This window comes from Hemiscyllium ocellatum, chromosome 32 (assembly GCF_020745735.1).
Source record: "Hemiscyllium ocellatum isolate sHemOce1 chromosome 32, sHemOce1.pat.X.cur, whole genome shotgun sequence".
Classification (NCBI taxonomy): domain Eukaryota; kingdom Metazoa; phylum Chordata; class Chondrichthyes; order Orectolobiformes; family Hemiscylliidae; genus Hemiscyllium; species Hemiscyllium ocellatum.
Genome location: NC_083432.1, coordinates 10,829,883 through 10,843,224, shown reverse-complemented (window position 1 = coordinate 10,843,224; position 13,342 = coordinate 10,829,883). Strand labels below are relative to the sequence as shown.

The 13,342-nt window shown below is 42.4% G+C and overlaps 1 protein-coding gene across 5 annotated transcripts in view; it reads left to right on the top strand.

Annotated features, from left to right (window-relative positions):
- The window catches only part of LOC132830691 (protein TANC2), a 996,151-nt gene that overhangs the window by 782,280 nt on the left and 200,529 nt on the right, over positions 1 to 13,342 (top strand). The gene's annotated exons all lie outside the window — the stretch shown is intronic.

The window sequence follows — 13,342 nt, the reverse complement described above, 5'->3', positions numbered from 1 at the left end:
ATACATCAGACTACAGAATAATTCTTCAGTTTGGAAGAGGTGCACCATATTCTTCCTTGTTTCATCATCTAAGTTACTCTAATATTAAATAAAAATCTAATTCCACTGGTGGAACTTGTTTCTCAAAAAACATTTAAAAATCTCACAGCATTTATTCAAGTTTATTCTCCACAGCTCTGCGTGGGCACACTCATGGAAATACAGTGTGTCCGATTTCGGTGATGGTTAGTATAACGTAGTGGTGACATTGCAGTATTCTACTGTGTAACAAGAATGTTTTGTGTACAGAATTACTGTCCAGTTACTTCGAAGCGCATTTCAGCCAGCAGTTTTATTTAAACAGCAGCCAATGTACAGTAAAAGCCGTAGCGCATACTATTTACAGGGTATTAGAAGAATTTAGATAAACAAAAGGTAATTGAATGTAAAATGTGTGATTTGCTGAATGGTATTTATTTCTGCTTTCAGTGCACTTTAATTGTGTTCAAACTTGTTGTTTCTGCCTGAAATTGACAGAGCACTTACAATGCCATAACTGGCAATTTTCTATCAGCATTTACATTATATTGTTTGCTCAATAAATCCATTCTAAACATGGATGCTTTAAGTGATGGGATTTGTTTTGGAAATGATTTTTTCCATTAATGAAGGCAATGCTTTATGTTTGTACACGATTCTACTGGTCTTGTCAGCCACTCAGTAACAGAACTACATGGCCACTATTGTGTGTAAACCTTGTTTTGTTGACAAGATGTGCAATATCATGCTCATGAATCCAATATGCAACGCTCATTTAAAATTTAATATTTAAAATTCTCATCTTTGTTTTCAGATCCTTCCTCTCCTTTCTCTGTAATTTCCTGAAACTCCACAATTCCAAGATATTTATGCTATTTTTAATACTGGCCTTCTGAACGTGAACAATTTTCATTGTTCCAACATTGTACCATGAAAAAGGAATTCCCACCCTAAAAATGCAGTATGGAAAGAGGACATTCAACCTGTATTGTCCATGCCAGCTTTATGCAAAAGCAAATCAAAACAATGAGAATCCTTTATCTTTCCTGCATAGTCCTGAAATATTTTGCTTTTGAGATCATTATCCAATTCTCTTTTACATGCTACAATTAAATCCGTCTTCAAAACATACCCTGAGAGAGCGTATTTTAGATCTTAAACAACTTGCTGTTTAAAACTGTTTTCTTTCTTATGTCAACATTGCTTCTTTTTCCCAGAAGATTGTGGTCCTCTAATTCTCAATGCCTCCACCAATGAGAATAGTTGCCCCCAAATACTCTATTCAGAATCCTCATGGTTTGGAATACCTCCGTCAAATCTCTTTTCAACCTTCCTTTTCCAAAGAAAACTGTCCAACTTCTCTAGTCTATAACTAAGTTTCACATCCCCAAAACCGCTTTTGTGAATCTGTTCTGCAGCTTTTCTATTTTGTTTGCAGCCTTCCTAAAGTGTGGTATCAGGTTTGGAGGTGGCACTCGAGTTGAGGCTAAACCAGCGTTCCATACTTGATTGACAAATTTCCTTTCTTTCATAAAACAAGACAAAGGACTGCAGATACTGGAGATCTGAAACGAAAACAGAAATTGCTGGAGAAACTCAGCAGGTCTGGATTAAGTTTGCTCTCTGAGCTGGAAGGTTCATTTTCAGATGTTTCATCATCATACTAGATAACATCATCAGTGAGTCTCTGGTGAAGATCTGGTGTATGGCCTGCTTTTTATTTACGTGTTTAGGTTTCCTTGGGATGGTGATGCTATTTCCTGTGGTGATGTCATTCACTGTTCTTTTTCTCAGGGGTGTGGTAAATGGGAGCCAAGTCAATGTGTTTGTTGATGGAGTTTGAGTTGGAGTACAATGCTTTTAGGAATGCTCGTGCATGTCTCTGTTTGGCTTGTCCTACAGTAGCGATTCCTAGAAGCATGGCATGCCAAACGGACCTCTATCTACAAACATATTGACTTGGATCCCATTTATGACCCACCCCTGAGAAAAAGAACAGGAAATCATATCACCACAAGAAATGGCATCACCAACTCAAGGAAACCTAAACACATAAGTAAAAAGTGGGCCATACCACCAGTCCTTCACCAGAGGCTCACTGATGACATTACTAGTATGGTGACGAAACGTCAGAAAAGAACCTTCCAGCTCAGCGAGCAAACGTACATCCAGAACCTCAACCTGAGCTACAAATCTTCTCAAAACTTGCTAACTCAGCAGGTCTGGCAGCATCTGTGGGGGAGAAAGCATATTTAATGTTTCAATGCCGTGGCCCTTCATCAGAACTGTTAACAGCTCGGAAAAATGTAGCATTAATGCTGAAGCCAAAGCCTGGGGAGGGTGGAGGGCTGGTGCTGGAGAAGTGAGAGGAGAGGTGAGTGGATAGGTGGAGATGGAACCCACAGAGAGAGAGAGAGACACACACGAGAGGGGTAGGTAAATAAGGAAACTATGGAGGCAAGGATAGAAGAAAAGCTGAAAAAGTGACAATGAAGAGCTAAGAGTAGGAGAAAATGGTGGCATGTATTGAATGGAAACAATATAGTGTGATAATGGTCCTAGCAGTGTGTGAGAATTGATGACTGTGCTTTGAGCGGCTAGGCAAAAGTGAGCACTGCAGATGCTGGAGATCAGAGTGGAGAGTGTAGTGCTGGAAAAGCACAACAGGTCAGGCAGCATCCAAGGAGCAGGAGAATCGACATTTTGGGCATAAGCCTTTCTTCAGGAATGAGGAAGGTGTGCCAAGCAAGCTAAGATAAAAGGTAGGGAGGAGGGACTTGGGGGAGGGGCATTGGGAATGCGATAGGTGGAAGGAGGTTAAGGTAAGGGTGATAGGCCGGAGAGAGGGTGGGGGCGGAGAGGTCGGGAAGAAGATTGCAAGTGAAGAAGCTTGCAGGTCAAGAAGGCAGTGCTGAGTCCGAGGATTGGGACTGAGATAAGACCCCTTATCTGTTAAATGTCTCTTCTATCTTGTTTTGTTTTGTGAGGACAAAGGTGTCATCTACGTAGCAGACCCAGATTTTTGGTTTGTCATCACAAAATGAAACAAGATAGAAGAGACATTTAACATCATCAACAACATCCTCACAGGCATAAAGTTCACCAAGGAGGAAGAAACCGACAACAAACTCGCATTCCTGGACGTCACAGTCGAAAGAAAGGACAACGGAGAACTACAAACCTGCGTATACAGAAAACCGACAAACACTGACCAAATACTTAACTACACCAGCAACCATCCCAACACACACGAACAAAGCTGTATCAGAACACTATTCCAACGAGCCACCACACACTGCAGCAAAGACGAACTTCGGAAAACAGAGGAGAACCACCTTTCCAACGTATTCAAGAAGAACGGATACTCAAAAAATACAGCGTGCAGATTCCTCAAGAACAAACCACGACAAACAGACCAAACACAGCCAGAAACCCTAACCACCTTACCATGCATTAAAAAAGTTTCAGAAATGACAGCCAGACTACTAAGACCCCTCGGACTCCTCGTAGCACACAAACCCACCAACACTCTCGAACAAAAACTAACAAACTTAAAAGACCCAGTACAACCCATGGACAAAACCAACATCATCTACAAAATTCCATGCAAGGATTGCCACAAACACTACATAGGACAAACAGGAAGAAAGTTAGCCACCAGGATATACGAACACCAGCTAGCCACAAAAACACACGACCCTCTCTCCCTCGTAGCCCTACACACAGATGAAAAAAAAACACCATTTCGACTGGGACAACGCATCTATCCTGGGACAGGCTAAGCAAAGACATGCCAGAGAATTCCTAGAGGCCTGGCACTCCAACCACAACGCCATAGACAAACATATAGATCTAGTTGCCATCTATCAACTCCTCAGAAAACGAACAGGAAATGACATCACCGCAAACCCCAGGAACCCCATCCAGGAGAAAGATATAAATAGAAAGGAGGAGACAACAGCTTCGCTTCAATTGGAGGTCGCCACTGATGATGTTATCTAGCCAGGTAATGAAACATCTGGATATCAAGCCTACAGCTTAGCGAGCAAACCTACACCCTAAATTAATAGTCTTTTCTTACCAACGATGCTGCCAGACCTGTTGAGTTTCTTCAGCAGTTTATTTTTGTTCCTTCCTTTTATAGTTTTTGCATATGATTTTTCTAAACTGTGCTGTCAACCTGCCCTGCCACATTCAGTTATTTATGCCCCTCTGTTCTTGCATCATTTAATAAGCCCTTTATACTGTTTCTCCCCATTCTTCCTACGAAAATGCATAATTTGTCACTTCTCTGCATTAATTTTCATTTAACATTTCTCCACCCATTTCACCACTTGCCTGTGTTCTTTTGAAAGTTGACATTACTCTCCTCATGGTTCACAATACTTCTTTGTATCATTTGCTAATTTTGAAATTGTGACTTTAACATCTAAGTCTGCAAATCAAGAAGGTCAGGTGTCCTTACACTGAGGAGGAACCCCCACTATAAATTTTAATTGTTTCCTGTCACTCGGCTAATTTTGTAACTATGTTGCTATTGTCCCTTTTATTCCATGGCATTTTGAGGAACACATACATCACGTCAACTTCATTACCCTTTTCTAACCCTTACATTATTTCATTTTTTAAAAAACTCAAGTTTGTTCAAGACGATTTGCCCTGAACAAATCAGTGCTAGCTAATTTACTCATATTTGTCAATTGACAATTAATTTTGGCCAGTTATCATTCTAAAAGCTTCTGCACCACTGAGGTTAAACTGACTGCCCTAGAATTGCTGATATTGGCCTTGCATCCATTTGAGAGCAAGGGATAAATGACATTTGCAATTTTCCAGTCCTCTGGCACCACTACTGTATCCAAGGAGGATTGGAAAATTATGCCTAATTCCTCTGCAATTTCTACTCTTGCTTCAATATTGAATGCATCGCATCCAATTCTGGTGACTTATCTGTTTGAAGTATGATCAAGTTATCTATTACCTTTTCCTTTATAAATTTTAAACTCATCAAGAGTCTGAAATACTAACTCTTTTACCAAGACTTGGGAAGCATCTTCATCCTTGCTAAAGCATGTACTTGTAATTGTCTCTTCAGCTATACTCAGCCCTGCCTCCATGTGTAAATCCCATTGAGTCCCACTTGTTATTCGTATAGTTATAGAAGATTTTATGTAAGGCACCTATATCTTCACATACTGTTTCGTTGCTTCTCTTAGTTTTTTAAAATACTTCTGTGAACTTTTTAGACTGTATCTGAGTCTCAATTTGTGATATCCACCATTATAGACTTTGTATGCCCAATTCCTCTGCTTCATTTTTGTCAAGGTGTGGGGGGGTGGGTCTCTGCATTTGTGTTACATCTTTCCCCACTGTGGGAAAGTACCTTCACAATACCCCATCTCCCTCCTCTTTTAAAGGCATCGTTCAGCTGCAGTTTTGTATGATAATCTTGGATTTCAGTTTATCTGGACCATATCCATTCTTTTCAAAGTTAGCTTTCTCACAACCAGAGAACTGAATATCTTCCCTGGCATAATGTAATGTCATAGTAGCAATATGCCAATACTGAGTGCCCCCATTTTCAACATCCGAGTTTTTCCAATGACCAGCAATTGTACTGGACCAGCCAAATACTGTGTCAGAATCAGGTCAGACACAAAGAATTCTGTGGCATTTAATTCCCCACCTGACTCCCCAAATGCTGTTCACTATTTACAAAGCGCAAGTCAGAATATAGTAGAGTATTTTCTACTTACATGAATGTATGCTGCTCTTACAATACTCAAGAAACTTAACACCATTAAAGTTTATAGCACTGTGGATGTATGTAAATCCCACAGATTGTCACAATTCTTAGTGATGCTCACATCCCATGAATCAATAAAAAAAACTGTTCTGAACTGTTTTTATGTTCTGTTATATAGCCAACTCAACCTTATGACACACTAATCACTACGTTCTAAGTGTTCCTGATTCATGCTTGGTCTATTTGTCCCACCCCCCTTCCATGAATCAGCTCCACTAATGTTACTTTTCTCAATGGCATGGAAACATACATTTGGAGAAAATTCTCCTGAAGACACTCTAGTTAGTAATTTCTGTCTTCTCAGTCCTTTATGTTACTACTATCCTTGTCCATTTCAGAATAATTGAAGGTCCTCATTATAATTTATTTTTAATTATTATATTTCTCTGGAATTTCCTTACAAATTTAATCCTCTAGACCGTTTTCTTGTAAGTAATTGGACTGTGGAATGCAGTGACCAATAAATTGCTTCCTTTATTGCTTTATAATCTGACCAAAGTAGTTCTATATTTGATCTCTTGTGATATCCTCTCTTTCTAGCACTAGTTTTTAGGCGTCCATAGAGTGAGTGTGCCATGGGCTGGGTCAGTGTTTGTTGCTCACATCTAGTTGTCCTTGAGAAGATGAGGATGGGCTGACATCTTGAACTGTTGCAATCCATGTGGTGTCAGTAGATCTAAAGCATTGCTAGGGATGGAGTCCCATGATTTTGACACAGCAACTCTGAAGGAACATTTCTATTAGCCCACTTCCTTCCTTTCCTTCCCCACCTTTCATGAATTTAATTAAATGTTTTCAAGAAGATATTAGATATAGTTCTTGGGGCTAAAGGAATCAAAGCATATAGAGACAAAATAGCAACAGTTTCATGATCAGTCATGACCATATTGAATAGGGCAACAGGCCCAAAGGGGTTAATGGCCTACTGTTGCTCCTATTTTGCACATTTCTATGAACATCTTAAATTCAAGAGTATTCCAGACCCTGTCATATCTGCCTCTGCCTCTCTACTTCACGTTACTCCTGTAAGATGCTTTTTGACCCAGCATTTTGTTACTTGTCCCTTTAGCTCCTCCAAACCCGTGTTAGGGAACTGGAGCTGGAGTTGGATTAACTGCGGATCATTCGGGAGGCAGAGGAGGTCATAGATCGGAGCTATAGGCAAGTAGTTACTCCGAAAGTTCAAGATAGATGGGTGACAGTGAGGGGGAGTGGGAGGAGGAAGCCAGTGCAGGGACCCCCTGCGGTCATTCCCCTCAAGAACAAGTATACCGTTTTGGATACTTGTGGGGGGGATGACTTACCAGGGGCAAGCAACGAGGTTCAGGCCTCTGGCACGGAGCCTGGCCCCGTTGCTCAGAAGGGTAGGGTGGAGAAAGGTAGAGCAATTGTTCTTGGGGACTCGATAGTGAGGGGTACAGACAGACGGTTTTGTGGGGGCGACAGGGACTCACGTTTGGTATGTTGCCTCCCAGGTGCAAGGGTACGTGATGTCGCTGATCGTGTTTTCCGGGTCCTTAAGGGGGAGGGGGAGCAGCCCCAGATCGTGGTCCACGTTGGCACCAACGATATAGGTAGGAAGAAGGGTGAGGATGTAAGGCAGGCTTTCAGGGAGCTAGGTTGGAAGCTCAGAGTTAGAACAAACAGAGTTGTAGTCTCTGGTTTGTTACCCGTGCCACGTGATAGAGAGTCGAGGAACAGGGAGAGAGAGCAGTTAAATGCGTGGCTACAGGGATGGTGCAGGAGGGAGGGATTCCGGTTTCTGGATAACTGGGGTCCTTTCTGGGGAAGGTGGGACCTCTATAAAAAGGATGGTCTACACTTGAACCTGAGGGGCACCAGTATCCTTGGGGGGAGGTTTGCTAGTGCTCTTTGGGAGGGTTTAAACTAACTCCGCGGGGGCATGGGAACCAGGACTGTAGCTTTAGGGTACAGGACCTTGAGTGTAGGGAGGTTAGGAATAATGCAGCGATCTCTAAGGAGGGTGACTGTAACCAGAAAGGTGGATTGAAGTGTGTATACTTCAATGCCAGAAGTATAAGGAATAAGGTAGGTGAACTTGCAGCGTGGGTTGGTACCTGGGACTTCGATGTTGTGGCCATTACAGAGACGTGGGTAGAACAGGGACAAGAATGGCTGTTGCACGTTCCAGGGTTCAAATGTTTTAGTAGGATCAGACATGGGGGTAAAAAAGGGGGAGGCGTGGCATTACTTGTCAAAGACAGTATCACAGCAGTGGAATGGACGATGGAAGAGGACTTGCCATCTGAGGTAGTTTGGGCTGAGGTTAGAAATAGGAAAGGTGAGGTCACCCTGTTAGGTGTTTTCTACAGGCCTCCTAATAGTCCTAGAGAAGTAGAGGATAATATTGCGAGGATGATTCAGGAAAAGAGTGAAGGTAGCAGGGTGGTTGTTATGGGGGACTTTAACTTCCCAGATATTGACTGGGAGAGCTATAGCTCGAGTTCATTAGATGGGTCGGTGTTTGTACAATGTGTGCAGGAGGGTTTCCTGACACAATATGTCGACAGGCCAACAAGAGGGGAGGCTATATTGGATTTGGTTCTAGGTAATGAACCAGGCCAGGTGTTGGACTTGGAGGTAGGTGAGCACTTCGGGGACAGTGACCACAACTCGGTGACTTTTACTTTAGTGATGGAGAGGGATAATCGTGTGCCGCAGGGCAAGAGCTATAGCTGGGGGCAGGGAAATTATGATGCAGTGAGGCATGACTTAGGATGTGTGGATTGGAAAAACAGGCTTCAAGAGAAGAACACTAATGAGATGTGGGGAGTGTTCAAGGAGCAGCTACTGCGTGTCCTCGATAGGTATGTACCAGTCAGGCATGGTGTAAAGGGCCTTGTGAGGCAGCCGTGGTTTAGTAAGGAATTGGAGTCCCTTGTGAAAGGGAAGAAGGCGGCATATGTAAAGATGAGGCGTGAAGGTTCAGTAGGGGCGATTGAGAGTTATAAGGTAGCCAGGAAGGAGCTAAAGAGGGAGCTAAGAGAAGCGAGAAGGGGACATGAAAAGTCTTTAGCTGGTAGGATTAGGGAAAACCCAAAGGCTTTCTATAGGTATGTCAAGAATAAAAGGATGACTAGGGTAGGTATCGGTCCAGTCAAGGATAGTAGTGGGAAGTTGTGTGTGGAGGCGGAGGAGATTGGAGAGACATTAAATCAGTACTTTTCATCAGTATTCACTCAGGAACAGGACACTGTTGCTGATGTGAATATGGAATCACAAATAATTAGAATGGATGCCCTGGAAATATGCAGGGAAGAGGTTTTGGGAATATTGGAAAGGATGAATATAGATAAGTCTCCTGGGCCTGATGGCATTTACCCCAGGATCCTATGGGAAGCTAGGGAGGAGATAGCAGAGCCATTGGCCTGGATTTTTATGTCATCGTTGTCAACAGGAATAGTACCAGAGGACTGGAGGATAGCGAATGTGGTCCCATTGTTCAAGAAAGGGAGTAGGGATAGCCCTAGCAACTATAGGCCAGTGAGTCTGACTTCAGTGGTGGGCAAAGTCTTAGAGAGAATGGTAAGGGATAAGATTTATGAACATCTGGGTAGGAATAACGTGATCAGGGATAGCCAGCATGGTTTTGTGAAGGGCAGGTCGTGCCTCACAAACCTTATTGAGTTCTTTGAGAAGGTGACCAAGGAAGTGGATGAGGGTAAAGTAGTAGATGTTGTGTATATGGATTTTAGTAAGGCGTTCGATAAGGTTCCCCATGGTAGGCTAATGCTAAAACTTCGGAGGTATGGCATTGAGGATACATTAGAGGTTTGGATTAGGAATTGGCTGGCTGGAAGGAGACAGAGGGTAGTAGTTGATGGATTATGTTCATCTTGGAGTGCAGTTACTAGCGGTGTACCACAAGGATCTGTTTTGGGACCATTGCTTTTTGTTATCTTTATAAATGATCTAGAGGAAGGACTTGAAAGCTGGGTAAGCAAGTTTGCGGATGACACAAAAGTCGGTGGAGTTGTGGATAGTGAGGAAGGAAGTGGTAGGTTACAGCGGGATATAGATAAGTTGCAGAGCTGGGCGGAAATGTGGCAAATGGAATTCAATGTAGCTAAGTGCGAAGTCGTTCACTTTGGTAGGAATAACAAGATGATGGATTACTGGGCTAATGGTAGGCTACTTGGTAGTGTGGATGAGCAGAGGGATCTTGGTGTCTATGTACACAGATCTCTGAAAGTTGCCACCCAGGTAAATAGTGCTGTGAGGAAGGCATATGGTGTACTGGGCTTTATTGGCAGAGGAATTGAGTTCCGGAGTCCTGAGGTCATGTTGCAGTTGTATAAGACTCTGGTGCGGCCTCATCTGGAGTATTGTGTGCAGTTTTGGTCGCCATACTATAGGAAGGATGTGGAAGCTTTAGAACGAGTGCAGAGGAGGTTTACCAGGATGTTGCCTGGAATCTTATGAGGAAAGGCTGAGGCACTTGGGGCTGTTCTCATTGGAGAAGAGAAGGTTTAGGGGAGATCTGATAGAAGTGTATAAGATGATTAGGGGTTTAGATAGGGTAGATACTAAGAACCTTTTACCGCTAATGGAGTCAGGTGTTACTAGGGGACATAGCTTTAAATTAAGGGGTGGTAGGTATAGGACAGATGTTAGGGGTAGATTCTTCACACAGCGGGTTGTGAGTTCATGGAATGCCCTGCCCGTATCAGTGGTGAACTCTCCTTCTTTATGGTCATTTAAGCGGGCATTGGATAGGCATTTGGAAGTTATTGGGCTAGTATAGGTTAGGTAGGATTCGGTCGGCGCAACATCGAGGGCCGAAGGGCCTGTACTGCGCTGTATCCTTCTATGTTCTATGTTCTATATCTCTACACCAAAATCTGCTTCTTCTAACGCTTGTGAAATGCCTTGAGATGCTTATTAAGTTAAAGGCTCTACAGAAAATGCAAGTTATTCTTGTAAACAAACGAGGAATTCATTATCATATCTGTGTATTATATTTTAAAAGAACTCGGAGAATGGCTGCTTTTACTCTTTGGATTTGATAATTTTTCAGTTATAGATGGCCTAATTTAAAATATTTTGATGATGCACTTTATTTAAAAATAGAAACAGAACAAATTTTATTTTTTTAAATAACTTCCATGAAATGCTTGAAGACATTTATAGTTCAGAAATTAATCGCTCTATAATGTCAGACCAGCATCTAATTATCTGAAGTACAGTACACGTAAAGTTTAACTATGAAATGCTGTTTTAATTAGGAGCAGTGAAATAAAGTAAATTTAAACTGACCTGTTTTTTTTGCTTGCATTATTAAACATCAGTGACTTATCATCTTAGAGCAACTGAACCATATCCATGAGAAGCATCTTACTGAAATCACTTCATCAATGATCTCCCAGCCATACAGAGCTGGGTAACTCTAAGCCAACTAGCCAGATTTGCAAAGTAAAACAAAAATCTTTTGGGATATTAGCAATGAGAAACTACATACCAATAATGCTAATGAATGACCACAGAGTAACTAAATTATCTCAAGGTTTTTGGCAGAGGACAATCAGATAGTGAGCATTAATAAAAGATTTAGGATGTAGTGCACAATGAAAAATTGTCTTTAAAACTCAGAAAGAAGGCAAAGAGACATTGGACAGTATTCCAAGGATGAGGTGGGACAACAGAAGGTGGTTCACATGACTAGCATGGGAGAGGAAGAGCAAGGCGGTATGGTTGAGGGACTGAAGTGAAAGGAGGTACTGAGACATTAAATCAGTACTTTTCATCAGTATTCACTCAGGAACAGGACACTGTTGCTGATGTGAATATGGAATCACAAATAATTAGAATGGATGCCCTGGAAATATGCAGGGAGGAGGTTTTGGGAATATTGGAAAGGATGAATATAGATAAGTCTCCTGGGCCTGATGGCATTTACCCCAGGATCCTATGGGAAGCTAGGGAGGAGATAGCAGAGCCATTGGCCTGGATTTTTATGTCGTCATTGTCTACGGGAATAGTACCAGAGGACTGGAGGATAGCGAATGTGGTCCCATTGTTCAAGAAAGGGAGTAGGGATAGCCCTAGTAACTATAGGCCAGTGAGTCTGACTTCAGTGGTGGGCAAAGTCTTAGAGAGAATGGTAAGGGATAAGATTTATGAACATCTGGGTAGGAATAACGTGATCAGGGATAGCCAGCATGGTTTTGTGAAGGGCAGGTCGTGCCTCACAAACCTTATTGAGTTCTTTGAGAAGGTGACTAAGGAAGTGGACGAGGGTAAAGCAGTAGATGTTGTGTATATGGATTTTAGTAAGGCGTTCGATAAGGTTCCCCATGGTAGGCTAATGCTAAAACTTCGGAGGTATGGCATTGAGGATACATAGAGGTTTGGATTAGGAATTGGCTGGCTGGAAGGAGACAGAGGGTAGTAGTTGATGGATTATGTTCATCTTGGAGCGCAGTTACTAGCGGTGTACCACAAGGATCTGTTTTGGGACCATTGCTTTTTGTTATCTTTATAAATGATCTAGAGGAAGGACTTGAAAGCTGGGTAAGCAAGTTTGCGGATGACACAAAAGTCAGTGGAGTTGTGGATAGTGAGGAAGGAAGTGGTAGGTTACAGCGGGATATAGATAAGTTGCAGAGCTGGGCGGAAATGTGGCAAATGGAATTCAATGTAGCTAAGTGCGAAGTCGTTCACTTTGGTAGGAATAACAAGATGATGGATTACTGGGCTAATGGTAGGCTACTTGGTAGTGTGGGATCTTGGTGTCTATGTACACAGATCTCTGAAAGTTGCCACCCAGGTAAATAGTGCTGTGAGGAAGGCATATGGTGTACTGGGCTTTATTGGCAGAGGAATTGAGTTCTGGAGTCCTGAGGTCATGTTGCAGTTGTATAAGACTCTGGTGAGGCCTCATCTGGAGTATTGTGTGCAGTTTTGGTCGCCATACTATAGGAAGGATGTGGAAGCTTTAGAACGAGTGCAGAGGAGGTTTACCAGGATGTTGCCTGGAATGGTAGGAAAATCTTATGAGGAAAGGCTGAGGCACTTGGGGCTGTTCTCATTGGAGAAGAGAAGGTTTAGGGGAGATCTGATAGAAGTGTATAAGATGATTAGGGGTTTAGATAGGGTAGATACTAAGAACCTTTTACCGCTAATGGAGTCAGGTGTTACTAGGGGACATAGCTTTAAATTAAGGGGTGGTAGGTATAGGACAGATGTTAGGGGTAGATTCTTCACACAGCGGGTTGTGAGTTCATGGAATGCCCTGCCCGTATCAGTGGTGAACTCTCCTTCTTTATGGTCATTTAAGCGGGCATTGGATAGGCATTTGGAAGTTATTGGGCTAGTATAGGTTAGGTAGGATTCGGTCGGCGCAACATCGAGGGCCGAAGAGCCTGTACTGCGCTGTATCCTTCTATGTTCTATGAGGTGGGTTAAACCCTTGAGGAATTCATAAGTAAAAATTGTTCTGAGGGATAGGAAAACATCAGTAGTTGGCATCTATTCATAGCCACGATGTCAACAGCTAAT